The sequence below is a fragment of the Balaenoptera ricei genome, chromosome 9, assembly GCF_028023285.1.
Source record: "Balaenoptera ricei isolate mBalRic1 chromosome 9, mBalRic1.hap2, whole genome shotgun sequence".
In the NCBI taxonomy this organism is placed as follows: Eukaryota; Metazoa; Chordata; class Mammalia; order Artiodactyla; family Balaenopteridae; genus Balaenoptera; species Balaenoptera ricei.
In genome coordinates, this window is record NC_082647.1 from 38925267 (window position 1) to 38951383 (window position 26117).

Genomic DNA, 26117 nt, shown 5'->3' on the forward strand with positions numbered 1-26117 from the left:
CTTTCTCACTCCTCAGGGAATTAAATCCCAGGGGTTTCAGGCCTCTGGAAATAGAAAATATTGCTTGTTGATGCTAAGCCTTTTAGTGGGTCACTGGGGAGTCCATGGGCCTTTTCAATGCAGACATGGAAAAAAGTGGTGATGTTTACACCCCTTCTTAAACAGAGTAGCTGATTATCTGTAGAATGCTTCACCTTCTGCAAGTAAAGCTTTACATGATAACCTTTAGAACATGTGTTTCAGGGATTTTCATTTATTCCAAGGATGACATTACTTTTGAAAGATAAAATCTCCGTTAGAAAGGGCCCTCAGAATAATCTGAATAAATTTACTGGCATTTTGAGGTCTTTGTGTGCCATTTTCTCTCCAAGATTAACTAGAAAGGAGATGCCAAAGAAGCTGCTTTTCTAGTCAACTTTATCCATTGGTGGTGCTTCAAATGACTTTGAGGACTTTGCTCTTAATTTTCCAACAACCTGGAACATGCCTGAATAATTTACTCATCACATTTTATCCAATTTTTGAGACCTTTGCCAAGTATCTGTTTATCAGAGTGCTAATGCTGTCAGACAAACATATGGATGAGTAGGTAGAAGACATGAATCTTTTTCTCCAAGAATAGATGTTGGTTGTGTGTGTGGTTTTTTTTTTTTTAATTTAACTTGGGCATATTATTAGCTGTGATGTAAATTAAGAAGTACAGATTTTTAATTGCAGAAATCTATCCACATATAGTGTGGTATGGTACAAAGGGCATAAAACTTGGAAGGGTTAGGCTAGAGTGGGATTTCAGGGAAAAGGGAACAAATATTTACTAATGGGCTCACAGAGTGCCAGGTACTATGATCATTGCTGTACCATCTTTGGAGTGAGGCTACCCAGCTCCTCCACATGTTAGCTCCCTGACTGTCACAAGTCTCTAACCTCACAGAACTTAATTCTCCAATCTTAAGAGAGGTGATCATCATTACTCCCTCAGCAGGTTGTTGGGAGGAGCAAATGTCATTTACTCTGTACACAGTATAGCTCTTAAACAAATAGTCACAATTGCTGTGTTATTTTTTTGTATCCTCCTTTACTTCCTCAAAGTTTTTGGGTCCGTTCATTGCTATTATCTTAGCGAAATGTGGAGAGCACATTTAGCAACAGAGAAATTTGCCAAAAAGAAAAAAACAGGGCTGTGAAATTAAGGAGGTATGTCACTGTCTACAAAGGCTCTCACTTTTAACTTTGGAAATGAAAACGTAAGGCAGAATGGGGGAGATGGAGAGAGGAAAGTAGGGATTGCTGTTCTGAGAATTTCCTCTGTGAGGTGTAGAAGCAAAGCCTGAGAATGGACACTGCATATAAAGAGGACACATGTAAGTGCCTTAAAATATTACTGGTAAACCCAGTAAAAAAGGATTGGAGAGTCTCTTCAGAATTCCTGGGAAAACTTACAGTGGCTGATCAATAGCTGAATTTCTATAGGTGAAGGAGAGCAGTGTTATTATTAAGATGTTTTTAAAAACAGGGCAAATCTCTAATTTTTATGACTTATTACAGAATATAGTAGACTACATCCCAAAGACAAATATTTGGTTGTGAGGTACTTAACAAATCATATGGCTTCTATTGTTGAATGTCTGCTTTTACTTTTAGAGTACTTGATTATCTGGATAAACACCTCCTTAAGTTTTTTTTTTTTTTTTTTTTTTTGCATATATCTATGAGTCTTTTCTTTTACTTTTTAAAGAGTATTATCTTTGGAAGAGTGAGTAGGCAGACCTTTAACAGGCTGCTGGAGGGAGCACTGTGAGGGGTTCTACCCTAGGCCTCCAATAAGGAGCTGAGTGATTTGAGGTAAAGATGTTAAACCCTTTGGGCCTCAGTTTCTTCCCCAGTAAAACGAGCATATTAGACCATTTACCAAAGGTCCCATTCAATCCTAAAATTCTACTATTATACGAAAATCTCTTCCCCTTCTTCATTTCCCCACGCTGAGGTTGTGTAATGTGCTTTCATGAATGGCACCTTAAAAAATAGCCCTCCTTCATCACAACCTAAAGATAAATTAACATAGTAGCAAACAGTTATATACAAATATGACAATTATGCAAATACAGTAGATGGCCCGGCGGGCACTGCATTTCTTCACAAAATTTGAGATGAACATTTTGTCATCTCTGCTCCCCTTGACTTAATGACTTCTAAATAGCGCCAACTGAGATCTATTTCTACCCCTCCCATCAGGTTAAAGAAACATTTATATTTCTCCCTGTTACTTTTTCTATCCTCTGGCACCACCTACTTTCTTTATATGAAGTTTGATTTCCTTTTACTTTGTGGCCGAGGGAACGATTACTGTCATGTACTACTTGCTAGGTGTCCAACCAGACATCACTTCATCAGAAGAGAGCCAGGGAGACGTGCACAGGACCTGTGTTCAGTTGCTACACTGGGAAGCTTTCCTAAGTGCTGCTCTCGCAGCCAGCATAAAAGAGCTTTACCTTTGGCAGCCCTGACGAGATATACTGATCTGTTGCCTCGTGTTTACCTGCTTTATTTAGTTGCATGGGACCGAGGAGGGATACATAAGTGATTAAACCCTCAGAAGCAGGTCTCCATGGAACATTTTAAGTGGCTGCAGATGTGTCCAGTGTTTCCCCAGATTGGCTGGAGCTACATTATTTTAAATCATTCTTTGGGGGCATCCTCACTGAGGCTAGAAGTAGGGACTCATTTTTTAGCATGCTATTAGCTTCCTTTTCAACGATCTCCTTCAGATTCCCCAGCAGATATCTCATCTATGACCATCTTCAGGGGCCGCTAATTAAGTAATACTATTTAACTTACATAAGTGTTATTTTTTAACTCAGATTACAAACCTTTCTCATCAACATAATTATTTTGTAATAAATATCGCAATGTCATTTTACATAGGCATTTTGCACCAGAAAAAATTCAGAGTTGGGGGAAGAAAGTAAAACATCGAACCCATCTTGTGGCCAAAAAAAAAAAAAAAAAAAGGAGTAGGTGTAAAAAAGATCAAAAATAATAAAATACAGTTAGTGAATTATAAGTTGATTACTGTTTTCATAGGTCCATAAATTGCTGGGCTAGAAAGCTGATACCACTGTTTTTTAAGCTATTAACAGCAGCAACAATAACCAAAGAAAAAAATTCCACCTACTAATCAGCATTCTAACTCAGCATGTTGCCTGTGAAAAGCAACACTCTGAAAACATGGTTCTTTGAAGCTTGTCTTGCCAGAAAGCTATTATTTCTGGTATAGCTACATGATTGGGGGAGACTGTGGTTAAGTCTTGCAGGCATGCTCGTATGTCCATCATCTGGCATTGGTAGATGCTCATCAGATCACCAAACTCCCTGGCACACACTGAGTGACAACCCCGGGGTTCTAGAGTGATTGTATTTCTCAGACTCAAGTGGGCACACTATTGATCTCTGTAATCCACAAAATATGTATGTGAGCTTTACCAAGGTTAAAGAGTGAATCCACTGTTCTTAGGTGTCATTGACTGCAATTTTAAAATAGGTTGGGTAGGATTTAAGAATGTGTGTGTTTGGTATAGAAAGTTTCCCCAGAAAAGGTCTAGGAAAAACTGAAATCAATACTGCAATGCTACATTATACAGGAGTTTGAAATCCGGAGGTTGAATATCTGCTTCAAGCTTTTTCTCTTGGCTAGGAACTTAGGAGGTACCTCAAAAATATCAGATCTGTTCTGTGGCAGAAGGCACACTTCTAATGCATAGCAGAAAAGGAAATATACCTTTTCCTCTTTGTAATGAATCATTTTGTTTTCCTATAGATTGCGTGTGGCGTTTGAGACAGAGCGAGCAAACTTGCCAATATTTTGAGCTAATGCTTCGGCACCTTTCATTTTTCACTCTGGGCAGGAAACCTCGTCTTAAACTTATTCATTTTACAGAGGGAAAATCGAAGCCCATGGCATATTGTCAGAGCTGCTTTTTTGTCATCATTTACAAAGGTCCCTGGAATTAATTGACTTCTTACATTGCATACTGTAAAGTGACTCATTTTTTGACACATGTATGGGAAAGTGGCAGGATCTAAGTGGCTGGTTATTGTCTCTTGGTTTTGGCTCATATTATAAACTAGAAAACGAATAAAAACTCTGAAATTACGGTTGTAGAAAAAAAATAACGTGCAGTTCAAAAGAAGCAGTCTCCATTAACTATTTGGTTAGTTGACCTAAAGGAAAGGAGGAGGGAGCTGCAGAAGATGAAATGTAAATACTTGGTTTGCTTTAATATCTTTACAGGATCCGTTAAAGGGGGTAGTGAATGTTTCCATAACATCCTCAATTGACGTTGTCTGTTTGAAAGCATATTCTAAGTAGCTGGCTTCCTTTCACACGACTGGAAGTATAAATTAACCCACACTGTATACCATGAATCATCGCTGCATAGATGCTCATAGTTTACTGAGAGTAATTCTGTCTCAAAGGCATTGCTCCTGAAGCTAAAGAGGAGGAATACAGGGTATAAGCAGTATTTATAGTGCCAGGGCACACTGTTTTCTAGATAGATATTTTGAATCCTTACTTCTTTTTTTTTTTTTCACATTGTCCCCTTTTCACTAAATGAGGAAGCTTCAACTCATTCTCATAGCTTGCTTTCACGAAAATTAAAAGCACGGAAACAAGGACATATTGTTAAAAATGAATAAATTAGAGGCGAATGAAGCCTTCTAGCTCAGTAACAGCAAAGGGAATATAGCCGTTGGTTTGAACAAACAATCTTCTTAAATAGGAAATGTACTTTAAAGCCATCCTGCTGTGATCCTGTTAATTACCAAAAAAGATTAGAACTCTTCTGGTTCATGGGATCCTTTTACCTAGAGTTGCAGCTGCATAAGCAATCAGACATTTGCACTGTCCCTTCAGACCAGCGAGGGGATGTTATTAAAGGGAAGTCATTTACCCCAATCCGTAAGATGTAGCCTGGCAGAAATTCAGTAACTGTTTGTGATATGCTCATTCTGCCACTCTGCTTAGTGGTGTTGGCTCTTGACATACAGCAGCATTTGTGTTAAATCTCCAACCACTAGGTGAAAGGGAGAAAAATGCCCCATTTGGGGGGTTGGTTTCAAAACACAGAATGATGTGTGATCTGCTTTTCATTACAAGTACTGTGAAGAGAAAGCAAAATTCCCTCGCCCCCTCTCCCTCTCCTTTTCTCCTCTGGTCTTCTCTCCCACTGTCCCCTTATCTTCTCTGTCCCTCCTTTCTCTCCTCCTCCCCCCCACCCCAGCACTGCTTTTTCTCTCCCACTCACATCCTCTGATGGGCGTTCAAGCTAGTAAAATTCATGTTGGAGAATCCCACAAACACAGCTAGGCATACACAGAGCCAGAGGGCTTTTGCATTTGAATTTCCTCTCAAAAATGAAATGGAAAGAAAACTGCTCTCAGAATTCAGACAGGAAGAGAACGTCAGAGGAGAATTTAGGTGTAAACAAAAAAAAAGAGCATCAACTAAACAAGAAATAGAGCATATTTATATAGAAATGCATATTTCAAACTTACCCTGTAAAAGCGGTTTCTGTGCTACACCACCTTCTGTGTCCCTGCGTGCTGGATTCCTCAGCTCCTTAGTTGCTATAATCACATGGTTGTGTTCTTGCCCGGGTGTAAATAGGTGCATACGTGTGTGTACTAAAGTATACACAAACGTGTACTATAGATATGCACACATGCAAGCAATCTTATCTCTGTATTCTAAAATGTAAACGAAGGCGGGAGGCTGCAGCTGGGATTCCTTCTTTTCCCTGGAACTCTTTCTCTCAGTCGGCAGGCTGAAGCCCTCAATCCAGTGAAGAGAGATCCTGGGAGCTGGCTTTATTTCTCCTTGTTTCCATGGTGGTTAGTGGTGCATCGTTCGCCCGATCGGTTGTCACACTGACATGGTGCTGCCTGCTCAGCGGTCATTAATAACTGAACACCTTCCACTCCCCAGAGAGGAGCCAATCGCTTCGGACTGCCAAGATGTAGCGCTCGCAGCTGCTCCCGTCTGGTTGGCTGAAACAACCTGTCTGTTCTGTGACACGGCTACTTAGGATACAAATAAGTGAAACAGCCTTGCTTATTTTCCTAGGTATCATTCCCTTCCTTCCCTCCTTCTTTCCTCCCTTTTTTCCTCCCTTCCTTCCCTCCCTCCTTCCCTCCCTCCTTCCCCCCCCCCCCCCCGCTTCTTCTTTCCTTTTTTTGCTTCCTTCCTTCCTTTTTTTTGAGGGGGAGGAATTTTTGACAAGTTTTCCCATTTTTGGATTCTCAGTCATTCAGAGAAACTGTGTTTTCTCTCTGGAAATAGCAGGACACATTACTAATAAGGATTTCCCAAATATTAAAAGCACCTGGGAGGGATGCAGAGCTTCCGACTCCTTCTCTGTGAAGTTCACCAAGGGCTGTGTTATTTAAGAAGAGCGGCTTAAAACTGTTTGAGTGGCATTTGGTTTTCTGTAGGTCCTACTTAATTTAGCATATGTGCTTGTTGTTCAATAACACTTTTTTTGTTTGTTTTTAAAGCAATGGCATTTCTGACCTGGACTGACCAGTTTTTAAAAATTAAGCATATATTTGCTTCTCTATAATTCACAACATTGGCATATTAAGAGGGTATTTTTAAAAATATATTTTTCTGGTTAACATTCACTCACTTCTCCTTATGTGATGAAATTAATTTGCCAGCCACATATGAATGGGTACGTGTGTCAGGGTGTTAGTAGGTATCTGTGTGTGTGTGTTAGGGTGCATGCTTTACTAACTCTGGGGAAGAACTTCACCTGCAATAAAATTAAACCCTCAAGAAAATGATTTCTCTTTGTTCTTAAGACCTATTAACTCAGAATTTATACTTACCAGGAAAATATACTATATATACCACATGTAAAACACCCGCTGAATTATCAGAGATTTGAAAAGAAACACAGAAAAGCATAGAGATGTATGTTTCTGCAAGGACACCTGTGAGTAAATAGGCAGCAGTTTTAAAAAAATGTATGTTTTACAACCTTAATTAGCATCCTAGAGAAACATCTTGTTGAAAAGGACGCAACATGAGGATTAATTTATCAACAGGTCAAAAACAGGTTGGATTCATGACTCCAGCCCTGGTTTTGAGAGACTACCCTCTAGTGGAGTAAAAAGAAATGGCGTTTTCATGTTACTGGATTTACTTGGGGAGGGGAAAAAAACATTCACATCTAATTACTCCTTAAGTATTTACTGAAATGATATAGACCAAGAGTTTACATTTATTATAATCATAATACCAGTTTTGTTTCTAACTACTAAATGTTTTCTCTCTGTGGTTTTCTTTAAAATGTTCCCAAATGCTTTATTTTTTTCTTTTATAAAACCTTATTCAAATGGTTTTTAACCTTTTGAATAAAAAGAAGTTCAAGGCATAAGTAGTTTCTTGTTTAACCTAGTAACACTTGTTTAAGAATGCTACCGTAAGAGTTTCTTCTTTACTAGACACTCTAGCGCTTACGCCGTAAATGTTAGGCACCTACGGTCCAGTGTCGGGGACGTTGTGATGCACTGTGTTGACATTTACTTTAATGTACTTGTGATAATAGTAACTCCCCCAATCTTACTCTCTCCAGCGCCAATTTCTTGCCTATTCCAAATAATTTCACGACTGGCAGATTTTTATCTCCACATATGGACGAATTATATTAAAATTGTGATAACTACGTGAAAAAGGAATTTTAGTTTTATACCATTGGTTCCTTAAGCATTTCATTGTGGTTGATTGGTGTGGACTGTATAATTGACAAATCCAGTTATCAAACCAATTATAATGGACTCCCATAATGAAAGGAAGTGGTGATAATCAAACAGATGTTTAAACTACTTTCTTGGTTTATAAATGAAACCAACAGTCATAACTAATATTATAAATTTCAGTCTCTTTCAGAAATCAAATAAAAATCTAAGTTTTAATTCAGTGAGAGTGGAATATTTGAAATGCTACCTTATGCTCTATCATAGGAAGTTGTTTTAACTTCCTGTGATTACCTTTTTCTGGCATATGGGAGATGAGATAGCTTTTCTTGCAATTGTCCTTTTGGTGTAGGCACATGATAAATTCAAAAGATTTCATACTCATTTTTATAAATTTAATATCATGGAACATTAGAAATGAGATTTCAATGTGAGAGAGAAAATAACTCTGGCTTTGGATAAAAAGAGTGAGGGTTTTGTTCTTTGGCTGTAGTTTCCTTTTGACACAAGAGCACCAGCAGCTGAGTAGAAGCAGTATATGTTTCAGGTGATTTTTTACTTTTGCATCAGGTCAACCATTTGTTAGTAATGAAAGGTAGCCCTCCAAAAAGATATGTTAAAAACTTATTATCATATCTATAAAGTACCATGTGAAGACATTAAATTGTGACAGGATGAGGATTTTGGGGCTTTTGAATTAGTACAATTGTGAATGGTCATCAAATGAGAAACAAAGTCTTAAAACTCTAATGCCCTGAGTGTTAAAAGCTCAAGAAACGTGATATGTGCACACAGCTGGTCAGAGAGAGCAAGACTAGAACCCCACAGGTCTTCCAAGATTTTTCCGCTATATCACCCTCTTATGATTGATAGGTCTCTGCTTTTTCTTCTTTTCCTCCTTCCCTTTTTTTCTTCTTTCCAAGTTTTTTTTTTTTCTTTAGAATCCATTGCAAATACAGTATATTACATGGATGTGCATGTCAGCTGCCTCGTAATAAATATCTGCAGGGTTTCCTGAATGAGTACTCAGTTCTAATGAAAATGTATTGAAATGATTTTTAAACATAAATGAGTAATTACAGCCCTTAAATTATGTTGAAAGAGTTCTGCCTGGATCATCAAATAAGAAAATATAGGGGTGCAATAAATATGTATTTGTTGATTTAATGGTTGAAGTTAAGCTACTCATTTGTGAAGGTTTATTGCTGTTTCGTGGAATCCTAGGCAGTGTTTGCCTGTGTGCTTTTGTTAGAGAAGTAGTCTGGGTAGTGGGTCAGAGTGCAGGTTCTGGGGACAGACAACCTGGGTTTGAACGCTTACCTTGCCGTTTTCTACCTTTGTGACCCTCAGCAAGAACTTAACATCTCTGCATCTCAGTTTCCTCCTAGGATTGTTTTGAGGATTAAAGTAGTTAATATATTTAAAAGCTTAGAAAAGTACCTGGAACATAGTACGCTTGAATGAATGTTTGACATCACCATTATTTTCATTATTATCATTGTCATTGTCATCATATCATCATCTGGTCCAACTATCCCCTTTGTTTGGGGTGCCCTTTCTACCTTCCATTCTAAGTCCCTGCCTCTCACTTTGTCTACCTACTCTGAAATAAGTTAGTTCAGTTCACATGCTGCTTCCTCTGTGGAATCTTCTCTGATCCTCTAACAAGATATGAGCTCTCATTTGACCCACGCTAGCATTCTTTATCCCTGCTATCACTTATCACTTTTTTTAATATATTACAACTGTTTCTGTAGTTTGACCCTTTTTAATCTCTAAGATTCTGCTGGATGGGGGAGGGGGGGTCTGTATCTTAATCATCTTTAACATCTGCAGCATGTAAAAACATGGAGAAAAAAACGTTTGTTGCATACTGTTTGTTTTAAAAATTATTTGATCTTCACAGCATCTTAATAAGATAGATATTTTTATCCCCATTTGACAGTGTAGAAACATTGGCTCAGAGAAGTTAAGTTACTTGCCCAGTGTCCCGAAACTGTTAAATAATGGAGCTAAAATTTGAACTCAGTTTGGTCTGCCTACAGAGCCAAGGCTCTTTTTACTGCACAGGGCACTCAGTATTCATTTGGAAAATAAGCGAATGCTTGATTGATGACTGAGTCAACCAATTAAATGTAGTCAGCACCAAGGGATGCTAAAAATAAAAATACTATTTTAAAAAAGGAATAAATTTTATGCACTCGACAGTGGATCTTTTTATATAGTTAGTGTTGGTTCAGTGTTAATGACAGAATTTTTATTGCTGGCACCATTTGGGAAATAGAGCTCTGAAGAGATGCAGTGCCTGGTTGGAAAGATGAACTGACATGTTAAATACATGTGAATGGCCACTGACGAAGAGGGGCTGACACTGAGCTGAGAAGGTCTTCAGTGGCACTGTCCTTCCTCGTCTGATTCTGATAGCAGATTTGCTCTTAAGTTAGAAACAGGATGTAAAGTGAGGAACCTTGGCTGTTTGTTAGAATGTTGAACTAAAGCAAGTTGGAGTAGAGTTCTCATTTTCTTTTTCAAGGGAGTTTTGAAAAGTAGAATTGGAAAAAAAAATGAGATCCTTATTTAACCATAGGTCTTGTTTTTTAATACGGGATACGACTCTAGTTGAAGGACAAAAGTAATTTCACCCCTTGAGGAAATTCACAACCAAAAATGAGAAAGATGTCAGAAGTCAAGGAAATAAATCTCTGTCTTTCTATCTCTTCCTCAGATTCCTCTCTTCTTCCCTCTCATCCTCCTTGTCTTTCTCTAAGTCTAAAACTGTCTCTCATCTTGGCTTCTCTCTGCTCATCCCTTTTGTCTTCCCTTTCAGAGGATTGACTTTAACTTCTTCTCTAGCCATGTAAAAAATAGTGAAATAGTAAAGTACATTTTTAGAAAATATATACAGGTAAATAGATAGGTAAGTAGCCAGATAGGTAGTTCATAGGTTGCACAGAAATAACTGGAAAGAAATCTATCAAAAAAGAAAATATTCTAAACTATTGGTAGTAGTTATCTTTGATGGGATAATGGTTGTTTTTCATTTTTGGTTTTGTTTTTGATAAAGTGCTGACCTGTATATGACATCATTTTTTTAAAATTGAAGCATAGTTGAAATGCTGTGTTAGTTTCAGGTGTACAGCAAAGTGAAGTGATTCAGTTATGTGTGTGTGTATTCTTTTTCAGATTATTTTCCATTATAGATTATTACAAGATATTGACTATAGTTCCCTGTGCTATACAGTAGGACCTTGTAGTTTATTTTATATATAGTAGTGTATATCTGTTAATCCCAAATTCCTAATTTATCCCTCTTCAACCCTTTTCCCTAAGTTTGTTTTCTATGTCTGTGAGTCTATTTCTGTTTTGTAAATAAATTAATTTATATCATTCTTTTAGATTCCACATTTAAGTGATATCATATGATATTTGTCTTTCTCTGCTTCACTAAGTATGATGATCTCTTGGTCCATCCATGTTGCTGCAAATGGCATTATTTCATTCTTTGATGGCTGAGTAATATTCCATTGTGTGTATGTGTGTGTGTGTATATATATATATATAGATATAGATATAGATATATAGATATATATATATATATATATATATATATATACACACCACATCTTTATCCATTCATCTGTTGATGGACATTTAGTTTGCTTCCATGTCTTGGCTATTGTAAACAGTACTTCTATGAACATTGGGTGCATGTATCTTTTCATATTAGAGTTTTCATCTTTTTTGGCTATATGCCCAGGAGTGGGCTTGCTGGGTCACCTGGTAGTTCTATTTTTAGTTTTTTAAGGAACCTCCATATTGTTCTCGATAGCGGCTGCACCAATTTATATTCCCACCAATAGTGTAGGAGGGTTCCCTTTTCTCCACATGATAATGGGTAGTTTTTAATTTTCTTTTTATGCTTCTCAGACTTTCTGCAGTCAATATGTATTATTTTTATAATCAGAAATAATAGCTATTTTTGAAAAAAAGATATGAATTTCTTTTGGGGTAAAATTTCACTTCTATACCTGGAGCTGTTTTGTTTAGTAAAACATCTAACTTTCTTAACTTAGTATTCAATTCTATCTATGATATAATAATTTAAATCGCAACACAACAGTAATAATAGTAGACACCATTTATTGAGTTCTTGTCTTGTGCCAAGTAGTCTGTTAAGAGTTTTTCATAAACTGTATCATTCAGTCCTCCCTATTAGAATACCAGGTAACCATTAGTCTCATTTTACAGATCAGAAAACTGAGGGCCGAGTGTGCAGAAACTCAAACTTAGTTGCTTATTAGCGGAGTCAGCAGTCAAACCAAAGTCTAAGGCTAACACTTGTAACCACTGTGCTACACTGACTCTTGATTTGTTTCCCATATCTCTGTCCAGTCATTCTCTCTATTCCTATTTCATATCCCATCCCTCAGCTACATCAAATGCCTTATCATTTCCTGAACAAATCTTGTCTGTTGGATTCTTCACAGTTTATTTCTTCTTAAGTGTATCAGGTCTACAAGGCTTCTGCTCAAAAATCCCATCTTTTAAGAAGCCCCCCTCCATCTCAATGAGATAAGTATTTCCTTATTTTATCATAATTTAAATTTACCTTTTATTATTGTATTTCTCTCACTCCAATACATATTATCTTTTATGGTTTATTTGTGCCTAAATAGTAAGCAACTTGAAGGCAGAAAATATGTCCTATTTGCTTTGTATATTCAGTAGTGCATTTTACATATTAAAAGGTCAATGTTTGATTAGTTAAACCCCATAATGTGACTGAAGGAATAATTTACTACTCTCACGTGTGTGCTGGTTTTCTTCCAAGCATTTGAGTAAAATCGGAGAATTGCTTAGTTAATGAAAAACCTGCCTCTCAAGGTGGTAGATTTTGTCAGATCAGTTACACATGAGGCTATTCATAAGAGAGCTGTTATTTATGGGAGAATAGAGTGTCTCTTGACTTGGCTTCTTCCTCTTTTGCTATTCTTTGATTAGTACATGTTAAATGCAGTTGTGTTCATATAACTACTAAGATTCATGTAAGTTCTAGGCAAAAATTAAACTCCAAGAACCAAATGGCAGGTAGGTTCATAAGAATTCTAGGCAAAAATTAAGAACCAACATAGCATAACACTTTGTGCAATATTCTTAGGCAAAGTCTGCTGGTATTTTCTTGCTTTTACATGAGTTATTTTGTAAGGTGGGCTAATGAAAGTTACCAGTTTTTTATGTCTAAGCAAGAGATCAAGGCAGTGATTTCTGAGCCAGAGAAAACAAGCTTTTTTTGTCAGTAAAATATTTAGGCATCTTGTTATATTGCACCATAGAGGTTAAAGAGTTGTTTGAATTTTCATGAATATTTTATATCACTTTTGCTTGACTTCTACTAAGTGGGAGAACAAAGGTGACTGTTATCATTCTCATCTGGTTCTCTTCCTTCATTGATGGAGCATACAGGAGGCCCAGAGCCAAAGTTCTCTCTCTGATCTTTTAGTGATTGTTCGCAGAGTTATTCCTTTTAGGGTAGGGAAGGTGTTTTCAGTAATGGAAGCCATTTACTACAACTAGCAACGATGGCAGAAGAGATGGGAGATTCTTGTAGTTACTACCTATACTGATGCCACTGCTGAATTTTCATCTTTAAATCTTAAATTTTTCTTCAACTCTATCTTATAATCCTACTCTATTCTACTAGGACTATTTGGAGCGGCGGATTCTACTCCAACCTTTGGTCTTTAGAATATTTTCAGAAATGAGTTGATAAGATGAGCAGGTAAAGGTAGTTCTGAGCAGATACTGGACACTCCATACTTATTTATTTTTGACAGTTACTGCTTCATTTATTATCACTCTCTATATTTAAGTCAGGCCTGGTTCTCTTTGGATTTGGCCTGTTCATCAGCTGGTTTCTGATTCAGGAGCTGGGGAGGGCAAAAGAAGTTCTGAGTAGTATAAGAAGTAGTGAAACCTAGTCAAATGCAGGTGGATAAATGTGCAGACTTTGCCTGACAGAATTCGAGTTTTGTCTGTCAGTGGCATTTGTTGACCTCTGAGTGTGTATAGAGAATTCTTCAAGGAATTACGAGACCGTCCCTGCCAGTGTCTTCTATTTTAAAACTGTTAGTAGCTGTTCATACTAAGTGTGTGTGTTAATCAGGATACTTTTGGCTGCCAGGGAAACAAATGCTATTTTAACTAGCTTAGGTTAAAGTTAACTTAGGTTTAAACCAGCTCAAGTTACAAGGTGGGGTTATGGGCAGGGTAGTGTAGTCTTACATGCAACAATAATATGGGCGGGAGAGAAACTGGACCTCAGAGACAAATTGGCCTTGAACTCACATGATGCCAGGAGATTCTTTTTCTGTTCTCCTGTGTCTGCTTTTCTTGGAATATTGGGTTTATTCTCTTCTACTGCTGGTCAGCTTTCTTTACATGTCTGACAGCATGGCCACCAACAGCTCTCATGTTCTTCATCTCACAATTTTACCACCAGGGAGACTATCCCTTTCTCTTAGTTCCAATGTGAAAAATTTGGAGGGAATTCCTACTTGGGCCACATGCTTATTCCTGGATAAAGCACTATTCTGTCCTCCCTGCCCAAATTAAAGGGTAGGGGACAAGGAGAAGTTCCCCAGGAAAAGGAAGGTGTCCATTAGGTAAGCAATAAGGACTTAATAATATTAGATACTATTTATGGAGTGCTGTCTACCAGACGCTGAGCTAAATAAGCGCTTTGCTTACAGCATCTCTTTAATGTCTTAGAGTTAGTTTGTAAGCAGATACTGTTTCCTCCTTTTACAGATAAAGAGGAAGCAGGTTTCTTCACTCCCTACGATAACATGGCTTGTGAATGGCTCAGCCAGGGCTGGAATCCACATCAATCTGACTCCCAAGCCTGAGTTTGGAACCACTCACTGTGCTAAGTGTCGCGTGGTTATCAAATGAAACTTAGAGCAGTGTCCATGGAGCACACACTTAATGCTTTTCCTCAGCACAGCAGTGTTGGACAGCCAGTCGGGCTATGCTTCCTGCCATCAGAAGCCACAGTGCCCGTGGTTGAGGACCTGCTGACCACCTTGTGTCCTCCCTGGAAGTGTTAAGAGTCAGACAGGGTGGGCACTGGGGCCCCTGCCTGGCCTGAACCGTGTCCTCCCTCCTGTCCTCTGAACTGTGAATAGCCTTTAACGGAGATCAAAGTTTTGTAACCTTCGCCATCTGTTGCATTCTCAGCAAGTCACTCTCTGAGACTCATCCTTATATGAGGTAGGCACCCCCCCCACCCTGCCTCTCATTCCACATGCTTTTCTTGTCAAAGATAACACGGCTCCCGCACCCTCTCGCATACCATCATCCAGCTGCTGTATGCTTCATTCTACGCAAATCCTCCCAATTCTTTCCACTTTTTCTATTTTTCTTTTGTAAGCGGATTTCCCATCCTTTCAATGGTATCCCAGACCTCTTCTTCTATTTCCTACTTCAGCTGAAATCTAATCTCCTTTCGGGACTTGATTATTTTTATGGCCCTCTCTGCTTGGAGACCACTCATTTTCCCACCCCTTAGGGCTGTGTGTGTGTATGTATGTGTGCACATGCATGTGTGTGCATATTGATGGGGGATCATGTTTCTGCACCTCCTCTGGCTTCCCAGTACCAATTTCAAGCCACTAATTATTAACTCTTCTGTAAGGCACATACCATTCCTTACCTGCCCAGTTGGCTATCACTTACCTACTTCTCAGTAGAGGCCTGTCTTTTTTTTTTTAAATAAATTTATTTATTTATTTTTGGCTGCGTTGTGTCTTCATTGCTGCGTGTGGCCTTTCTCTAGTTGCAGCGAGTGGGGGCTACTCTTCGTTGTGGTGCATGGGCTTCTTATTGCAGTGGCTTCTCTTGTTGCAGAGCACGGGCTCTAGGCATGCGGGCTTCAGTAGTTGCGGTACGCGGGCTCAGTAGCTGTGGCTCGCGGGCTTAGTTGCTCCACGGCATGTGGGATCTACCCGGACCAGGGCTCGAACCCGTGTCCCCTGCATTTGCAGGCGGATTCTTAGCCACTGCACCACCAGTGAAGCCCTAGAGTCCTGTCTTGATATCTGGAAAATGATATGCTTTTCCACCCAGCCTGCTGCTAAAATACTGGGAGATTTCAACTTTTAAGCATAAAACCAGCACAAAATTATTAAGTCTCCTTAAATGAAAATAACTTTCACTTTCACTGCATTTCAAAAGCCCACTCCCAGGTATGCTACGTTGATGATGTTGGTAACTGGAATTATTCTACCTCGGAAATCTTGAACTTGAGTGTCCTGCTTTCTACCATTAACGTTCTATCTATCTGGCTCTTTTAGAACTGTGCTCCTCCTATGTCTGCTTTTTGACACCATAGAGACCTCAGATCTTCTGAGGCCATTTCTCCCTTAGTCATTCTTATCTCTCTTCCTTTCCTACCCACCAAGGTTGATCATCTAAACTACTCACCATTCAGTCACCTTGGGTCTCTTGCTCTGGTCTCCCACCATACCTGCCCAGTCAGAACCTCTGAACAACACCATGATCGTTCTCTGCTCTTGTCTCCAAGAGGTAAATTGGTCGTGGAGGAAATCATAGTAAGTGCAGAGTGTCCTGTTTCAGCTGGGTCTTCAGCAGTGGCCTCCCATTCTTGTATTTGTCCTAAGTCAGCTCTTTATCCAGTTACCTTCAGAGAGGACTCAAATTTTGCAGTCTCTTCAGCATCCCTTGTCACTCTCTGAATATTCTTAGGAACATGCCACTGGCTTTAGTTTCATTGAACTCAGGCCTGGAGGAGTGAACTTCCTTTATTTCACAACCTTGCAACATACTGATGACTCTTTATCCACACTCATCATTATCTTTCTTTCGTAGTCTTAAAGGATGAGACTTTTTCTCTCTACAGCCCTCCCTTTTTTCCTTCAAATTCATCTACTTCTGTGTTCACAGGAATTCGTTTCTAGAAGCCTTTATCCCCATTCCACCCTGTAACTGACAAATTGCCATGAAGTTCATAGACATGCTTAATTCTTACTCATACTAAAATAATAACAACCTTCTCTTGACCTTTAATCCTACTGTGTCATTCTATCTGTCCTCCTCATAGAAATTTCTCAAGAGAGCTATCAGCATTTGATATTACTTCATCATCACTTTCTACTTACTTTTCCAGCTCATGTTTCTCTGGCTTCTGCTCTAGCCATGCTACCGGAATTTCCCTTTGGAATCTCATCAGTGCCCTCCCAACTTGGTTCTTGTACATCAGAGCCTCCCAGGCATGCTCATGCTTGCCTACACGTTCGTTCTGCTGTCACTGTGGGCTCATCTACCTTTAAAATATTTATCCTAGCTTTCGTCTTTTGCCTCTGCTCTTCATATTCTCTCAGATAATATAATCTCTTCTACTTATATATTCATTACTCTCCAATGTATAGCACTGCGCTTGCAAATAAAATTCTTCCTCCATAACCATTTAGATATGCTCCTCAGACTGTCTGATAAATGTCTCTACTTGCATGAGCACGGGCACTTCATACTCTCCATGTCTACAACTGACGTCTTAAGCTTGTCTCTAAAGTGGTTTTTCTTCCTTTTTTTTTTTTAACAACTTTACTTACTTACTTACTTACTTACTTACTTACTTACTTACTTAATTTATTTATGGCTGCGTTGGGTCTTCGTTGCTGCGCACGGGCTTTCTCTAGTTGCGGCGAGTGGGGGCTACTCTTTGTTGCAGTGCGCAGGCATCTCATCACGGTGGCTTCTCTTGTTGTGGAGCATGGGCTCTAGGCGCGCAGGCTTCAGTAATTGTGGCGCACGGGCTCAGTAGTTGTGGCTCACAGGCTCTAGAGTGCAGGCTCAGTAGTTGTGGCGCACGGGCTTAGTTGCTCCGTGGCATGTGGGATCTTCCCGGACCAGGGCTCGAACCCACGTCCCCTGCATTGGCAGGTGGATTCCTAACCACTGCGCCACCAGGGAAGTCCCCCCCTTTTTTTAAAAATTTATTTTAGGGGTAGTAGCAGTACCCAGTTACCTGGAGGAGTCCAGCATCTTTGAGCCTCCTTCTGTCTTATACCCTTCATTCAACCGTTTGCTAAATTCTGCTGATTTTCCTCTCAAATTTTCTTAAATCACATTCTCTATCAGCTAGGCCTTCCGTCCTCTCTCTCCCTGGTCACTGCAGTCATTCCAAACTTGCCTGCTTCCAGTCTCATTCCCTCTAGTCCATCCTGCAAAAAAACTCCAATTTGTTTCTCATCACAAACAGAATATTATTCCAAGCTCCTTAGCGTTGAGGTCCTTCTATAACCTGCCTCTTGGATCCAGATACTCCTTACTGGTCACATTGTACTCCAGTCATGTACAGCATTTGTTGTTCTTAAAGGACCGTGCTGGCTTTTCTCTCCTCTGTGTCTTTGCTGATTCCATCCAGGACACTTGGAGCGCTTGCCACCTGTAACACACAGTCAGGCACACAACTTCCTTTAGCAAGACTGCCTCCCACTGTTCACCTTTAACGCTGACTTTAAATATTCCTTCTTGTGACAGATCTGTCCCCTGCCAAAAGAGGCTGGGTTTAGTGCTCTGCCACTGGGCCCATAGTACAAAATAATTGATCAGAATGTATTATTGAATAAATGGATGAGTGAAATTTGAGTAGAGGTTCAATGGATAAGAAAGTAAAGTTGCAAAGTGTTTAAGCACAGCAGCGTTAAGTCTTTAAATCTATAATTGTGGATGTGTAGCCATGTATAAATGAGAGCAGAGTTATTCTTTGGTTCTTGTGTGAGATAGTTAAGCCATAATCCACTGCTAATGGGTCAGAGTTATCTACTCTTGAGTACATAGAGAACCGATGTGCAAATATGAACCAAGAGGAGGAATCCATCACAATTTCTTGGGGGGGAAGAAAAAGAAGAGCTCACACCTATCAATGATAGGGATGCAATATTCTCTTTGATAGCAAATTTAATATTGTTGTTATGTGTGTTGTTATATCTATTATTATTTAATTTATTTATTTTTGGCTGCATTGGGTCTTTGTTGCTGTGTGCACAGGCTTTCTCTAGTTGCAGTGAGCGGGGGCTACTCTTCGTTGAGGTGCACGGGCTTCTCATTGCGGTGGCTTCTCTTGTTGTGGAGCACGGGCTCTAGGCACACGGGCTTCAGTAGCTGTGGCACGTGGGCTCAGTAGTTGTGGCACGCAGGCTCTAGAACACAGGCTCAGTAGTTGTGGCACACAGGTTTAGTTGCTCTGTGGCATGTGGGATCTTCCCGGACCAAGGCTCGAACCCGTGTCCCCTGCCTTGGCAGGCAGATTCTTTACCACTGCACCACCAGGGAAGCCTGTTGTTATATCTATTATTGTTGTTGGTTAAGGAAATACAAATGATTTTCCTTTAGCAATCCACAAAACACAAGGGAATAGATCAGAATTTGAAATACGTCACTCTACACATGTGGAAATTATGTGTGCTGAGATAATAAAAGTACCTAGAATAATAATAAATAATATTCATTGAGAGTTAACTATGTGCGAGACACTGAAGTGTGGTTAACTCTGCATATGTTCAGTTTTATTCTTACAGTGCTGTGAGACGTTCAGGCACCTGCCCCTTTTCACAGAAGACGAAACTGAGGTTCATAGAGGTTGGTAAACTTGCAGTCATAGAGGCAGTGAGGAACTAGGGCTGGAATATAGGTCGAACTCTGAAGCCAACACTCTTAAAACTATTTTCTTGCCTCTAGGTATCTTCTGAGGCTCTCATTCTCTTCTTCTTTGCACGCTCTACAGAACAGCTTTTGCTTCTTGTATTTGCTTATTTGTAACCAGATTGACACAGCACATTCATAGCAGAATGCTAACAGTAATTTAGCTGTATCTCACTTCAGAATCTTTGACTGCATTCCTATCTTCCTAACTGGATGATTTCATCATATTGTGGCTATACCTATAAACAAGTATCCTCAAAGGCAAGCATTATATCAACTCAGATAATTTTTTAAAAGTTTTCATGTTGGCTTTTATTACTCTAGGATAGTATCTGTATTTGGCTGCCTTTTAGAGTCAATATTTAAGATTAATGACAGTTGTATTAGAGAAGCCAGCTCTTTTTCTAATTGTTGTGTTGGCCTGAAAATAGATAAGTAAATGGATAAATAGAAACACCTCCATAAAACTTCAACATTGCTATACATAAAACTAATTTACTATTTTATTTTTAAAAATATATTTGAGACTATCAAAAGGCAAAATTTACACCTTTTCCTAACAACTGAATTTCAAATCTTTATCAAAGATGACTGCTATGCAGAAAACTGGAAAATCAGAAGCAGCAGACTTTAGGCATAGACAGAAAAAGAATAAGGCAAGCTTAGGCTTTAAGGTAAGAAAATGTTTTAAAATACATTCAAATGAAAGAACAAAATGTGTGTCTTTTGTGAAATCCCTTATCTTTCTTTCCATTCCGTAGACATGATGCAAAAAATGAGTAAATTAACCCACAATAGTAAGAGTACTTCTTAACATCCTTAACCTTCTATAAAGGGTATGTTTTATTAGAAATGCAATGAATAGTCAGTGTTTTAGCCATTTTAGACTTTGGGGGTGCTCCCCAGCTGTATAATGCTCACTGAGAGCCTATGTGTGGACTGCAGGGCTGGGAGAAGCCTGGACGGAGGGGCTGTGCTGAGCGCTTTCACATAGTTCCCATTACTAAGGAAACCACTCGTTTTGTCTGAACATGCTCTGAATAGATGTCTCATTTGAAGTCTAGTGCTCAAACCATGAGGATTGCATTATGGAGCTGAGAAAGAAATGAGGGGAACAAAAACTGTTTGAAAATGCCACCAAGCATTCACAAAGCGTCGTACTGTAATAACATTCCACGAGACAGAAGGTGCATTTATTTTTGCCGCATTCCAAGTTATTTTGGTGTTATAAAAGCAAATTCCTTTGCCTGCCCACGTAATCAAAATAAGCGAAGCAGATGTTCTTCTGACCTATTCTTAATTCTTGCTCTTGTTAGGGTCTCACTCAGACGTGTGACATACAGCATAGGAAGGACAAAATATGGATTCTTATATTAATCTAGATTTGCTCCATTGTGCTTTGTAACTAAATGTATAGTGCTATCTCTGTGCCAGTAAACAAATGCATGTTCAAAGTCAGACCTCAGAATTTGCAGCCTCCAAATTGTCACTGTTAAATTCAGAATGGCTACTGCAAACTGGTGCTTGGTGTTCTTTAATGAGCCTCCAGTTCAGATTCCGAGTGACAAAACACTGTTTCTAGAAGGCTCCTGCTCCCTTCTCTAGCTTCTGGCAACCCATAGCAAAGAAAGTAGCTCCTGCTGAACAATCGGATGATCTTTCTTTCTTCCTCACCCTGGAAAGTAGGGTTTATGGGACTTCGATTACAATATAATCTTTCTCATCCCATTCCCCATTCTTTGATAAGGGCTATTGACATTTTCTTAAATGTACGTAAAGCACTGTACAGACACCCTAAGCAGAGGTTGCCACCTCTAAACCCATAAAGAAAGTCAGGAGCCACCACTGCAAGGAAGGAAGGCATTGTTATCTTCATTTTGAGCTACTTTAATCCTTTCAGCAAACAAGAAGTATATCAATACATCAACTAATCCACAAATGCAGAAATTAATACATATTTATAGATGCCTTGCCATTTTACTGTTTTGCTGATGCTCGTAGCAGTAAGATAACTTGTCTGAACAAGAGTCAGTGGCTGAATGAGGTATTGGACTTGTAGCCTCGCACTTTAGTTCTGCATTGTGGACAGAGGATACGGAGGACTCTCCTTGGAATACCAGTGTTACAAAGAGGTGCTATCGAGTCTAAGACCTAGAAGCAAGCATAGAAAGCGAGTACAGGTTTATTTCCTTAATAACCATGGGAAGCCAACAGCATTGTCAGGTCATGTTTTTATAGAACTTTTCCTTTTTCACCAGTCATGCATGTTTAATAAACATGTATTTCAAGCAGATGTCTTTTACAGATTTCCTGCCTGACCAAGTTTAAGAAATACCAACAGAATTGTTTTCTAGAATTCAATTGCATACCAACACCACTTAAATGGCCCTAGATTTGAAAGAAAGCTTATTCTTATGAAAGTACGTAAGTACTTACCCTATTAGTAATCTCCTCACTAGTTCTGATTACGAGCCTTCAATTCATTTTGAAACGAGCAGCCTGAAGCTGCCAGCAGTTTCTAGTCTGAGGTGCCTATGGAGTATTTACTCAGAGTGTATGTTTAGCACTTTAGCTATTGTGGCTGCTGACAAGAGAATTCTAATATTCAGACTTACTATGAAGTTTGTTTTCAAAATGAATATACATTCGGTTCCTTATAGTTTATCCCCTCAAGGTTTGGCAGAGATCAGGATGTATGCATCTTCCTGTTCTTAGTACTCAGCATGAGGCCTGGCATAAAGCAAGCGTTCAGCAGAGGAGCTTGAACTGAATTATTTGATACGAGAAAAATACAGCAAACTCAGCATTTTTAATGACTCTTAGCCTGGCCTAATTGAGTGTGAAATGATGGAAACATCAAATGTTTAACCTGATTTAACATTTAGCTAATAAAGTCTAATTTTTCCATGGCCCTTCAATCACCTATAGCCCTTTTTGAAATATTTTTTGTGTGTATATAAAAGTGATAAAATTTCACTGAAGGTATTGCATCAGATCTGTCATACAGCCTTTGCTTTGTTTCAGGCCTACATGGTTATATTTGCATTTCATTCTCTTAATGGGAGAGTTCTCAAAATGTCTCCAGTTACCGCAAATCATCAGATATTCATTATAATTCTGTTTCTGCCTGCAGCCATGTATTTGCAGTCTGTTGTAACAATCATACATTTCCATTAACACCAAGAATCATTTTATTTGGAGAAGAAAATCCTGTTTAGAAGACTTAAATTTGTTAGTAGACCAAAGAGATTTTAATTTGAACAGGAATGGAGAATTTACAGTTATTATTAAAATTAATAGTACATATCTATGATTTGGTAAAGTTAGAAGCTCATTTAGTAATTTTTTAGAAAAGTTATAGTCTTTACTATGCATCTTCAAACATGCATACATTTTGAATCATGAAGTATCTCATATATGATTTAGGACATTGTGTTAACACCCAAGTCAAAACTTAACTTCCCAGGACAGATAACATTGTGAGGGTGATTAAAATATAGTGAATTTAAATATAAGTAAACACCCATCCATACAGTATTGTATTTAGAAAGAGTGAGTTTAGAAAAAATTAATGCCGTTTTTAACTCAATGAGACTTGTATTGATTCTTTATTCCTTTTACATTGTTTAACTAAATATATGTCTGTTTAAGATTGTTTATTAACAAAATAGCTCAGGTGTATTTTAGAAAATTTGGAAAATTTAGAAAGGATCAAGAAGGGAGAAAAAACCTTTGCCATCAAAGGAGGTGTATACTTTGGTATGCTTTTTTGTTATTACATATCAGAAAATATTCCATTTTAAAAAGTTATATCATAAAAATAAGAGAATCTTTATTATTTCAAGTGCATATATTAATACCATATAGATGACCCATTCCCCAAATACTGGATATTTGTTAAATTTTTTTTCATTGTTCTATGTTATAAATAATGCTATGGTAAACATCATAGGATAGGATTACCATAAGAGACTTTTTGACCGAAGGATTTGGGCATTTTAAGACTCCTGATATGTATTAGAGCTAACTTTCCTGAAACCACACACAGCAATATGTATATCTCCTTCCTACCATGCCCATGCCAGCATTCATTTATTCATTCATTCATTCATCCATTCATTCATTTATTTAAGAAATATATTTGAATACTAAGGTATTGTTCTAGGTGCTGGGAATATAAAGGTGAAAAACAAAGTCACTGATTTTAGAAATTTTACTTGTTGGGGAGATTTAGGAGATGGATTATAAATAGGCAGTGATAAACATGCAAGTATGTAATAAGTTGATTCCAGAGATTGGTATGAATTTTTTTAAAAGTTAAAACAATAATAGCATGGTGAATAACAAAGAGGGATGTCTAACATGCAACATTAAAGTGGTTCCTCCTGAGAAGGTGACATTTGAGTTCGGACATCAATGTTGAAAGGAGAGTCAGTTAGGCCGTGGTGTTCCAGGCAGAAGAACAGAGCATGCAAAGGTCCTAAGACAAGAATGAGGTTAACATGTCCTAGGGATAGAAAAAGGCCAGTGCGCTTAAGTGTAATAAACAAAGAGGAAATGCTAGGACATGAGACCCAAATGGTGCCCTGAGCTGAGATCATCTATGATCTTACAAACCATGTGAAGGAGTTGGATTTTCATTGTAATGTGTGGCCATTAAATGGTTTTATTCGGGGAGAGATATTATTGGATATATCATTTTTATTCACAGTTTCAAAAATCACAAGGGTGCTGCATTCACAATTAGTGAGAGGAAGATAGGAGTTAAGGGGAGAAACAGAAGCTAATGGCTAGACTTCCATGGGAGCTGAATAGATGGTGATAGATGGTAGGATTCTAGAGATATTTTAAATTTAGACATAAAAGGACTGCTAACTGATTGTATGTAAAGGATATAGAAAAAGATGATTTAAGCATGACTCTTACATTGTGGTACAACTATCTTGGTGGATGGATGGTGATGATATTAAGGGAGATGTGGGATTCTGCAGGGAGAATGAGTTGCCCCACCCCCAGAGTTCTGTTTGTCCTATATAATGGAGGCATAATGTTGCAAAATGCTTAAAATGCTTTCATATTTTGCTCAACTGTATAAAGCAAAAACCAAAAAAATGTTACCCTCATCAGTTCTACTCATTCACTTCCCTGAAGGGAGATTAAATTTTTTCACAGAATGAATTCCAAGAAGTAGTCAGTACAATATTCAGCTCTGTTTTAAAATATATATATATATATATATATATATATATATATATATATATATATATATATATATATATATATATATATATATACACACATATAATGCAATGATCAGAAGAAACAATTAGTACAAAGGCCCTAAGGTGTGGATTTCTAGACCAAATATGGCAAGCTAGGCTTCCATCTTGAGATAAGATTTCCCTGATTCCATCTGAGCTCAAGTGTCTCAGCTCACATAATTTTTCCCAAGTTGGGAAGAGACTATCTGCTGTTTGGTAAATCAGAAGGAAGAAAAATAAGATGTCATGGAAGGAAAATAAAAGCTTTTTATTTGGTCTAATCTGAGGATTTATAAGAAGAAAAGAGGGGAGAGAGATGAGAATAAGGTGGTTGGACAGGTGTCTTCCAAAGTGCCCTCTTGGAGATGGGTGAATGAATTAAGCAAATAAAATCATTGCTTATGTCTCTGGTAACATATCACCTCTTTGCTCTCCCATCTCTCTTACACCATGCCACAACAATTTCACCACACCACACAGTCGGCCAAAAGAATTAGCTTTCCTGAGCCACAGGAGCTGGGTTGAGCGACAGTGGTCCAATGGCTAGAGTCCCTACAGCAGAGGCTGGGCTGGTGCCTGAGCTACGCACTGAATGAAGGACAAGTCAGTCATTCCAGAGTTTGCCACTAGTGGGAACTGGGGTGAGGATGATCGGGCTACTCAGAACTGCCAGGCTCTGAGCAAACAGACGGAAACAAACCAAAAAAACCAAACACAAAAATGCCAAACCAAACCAACCAACCAAAGTCCCACAAAAATTGTAGCAATCATAGATTGCAGCTGAGAACATCAGCAGGGTAAGCGGCATCCAGGGGCATCCAGAGTGGATGCCAGCTCTGCCGTGCTTCTCAGACTTGTGAATCACTTAACGATCTGGTTAAAATGCAGATCCTGATCCAGTAGGGCTGGAGTGTAGACTGGGGCTGTGCATCTCCAACATGCTCCCAGGTGATATCAATGCCGATGGTCACAGACCACATTTTGAGTAGCAAGGAGCTAGTACATAAAAGGATCATCGTGAAAGCCAGTGGACCCCTCCCACCAATGTCATGAGGGCAGATATTTGAAGAACCAAGTGTTCTTTTTTCCCCTTGAGAGAAATTAAATATTATCTGAAGGATCTCTCCAACTATCAGACTAGGCCAAGTTTAAACTAGGTAAGATGTTTTGTTCATGTGATTTTCTTATAGCTAGCAGGTAGAAGGCTGGGGAGAACAATTTCACTGGCTGTAAATAAAAGCAAAGCATTCATTTTTTTTCTCTGTGCGTTCCAGAACAGTCAGCTAAGCTTGGGTTGCCTTTTAGCTAGATAATGGCCACATCACATTTTGGATGTATGAGCATAGCGCCCAGAGGAGAAGTCAGAGTTGAAAATAC

The 26117-nt window shown here is 38.7% G+C and overlaps 1 protein-coding gene across 3 annotated transcripts in view; it reads left to right on the plus strand.

Annotated features, from left to right (window-relative positions):
* The window catches only part of IMMP2L (inner mitochondrial membrane peptidase subunit 2), a 904017-nt gene that overhangs the window by 458612 nt on the left and 419288 nt on the right, over positions 1–26117 (plus strand). The gene's annotated exons all lie outside the window — the stretch shown is intronic.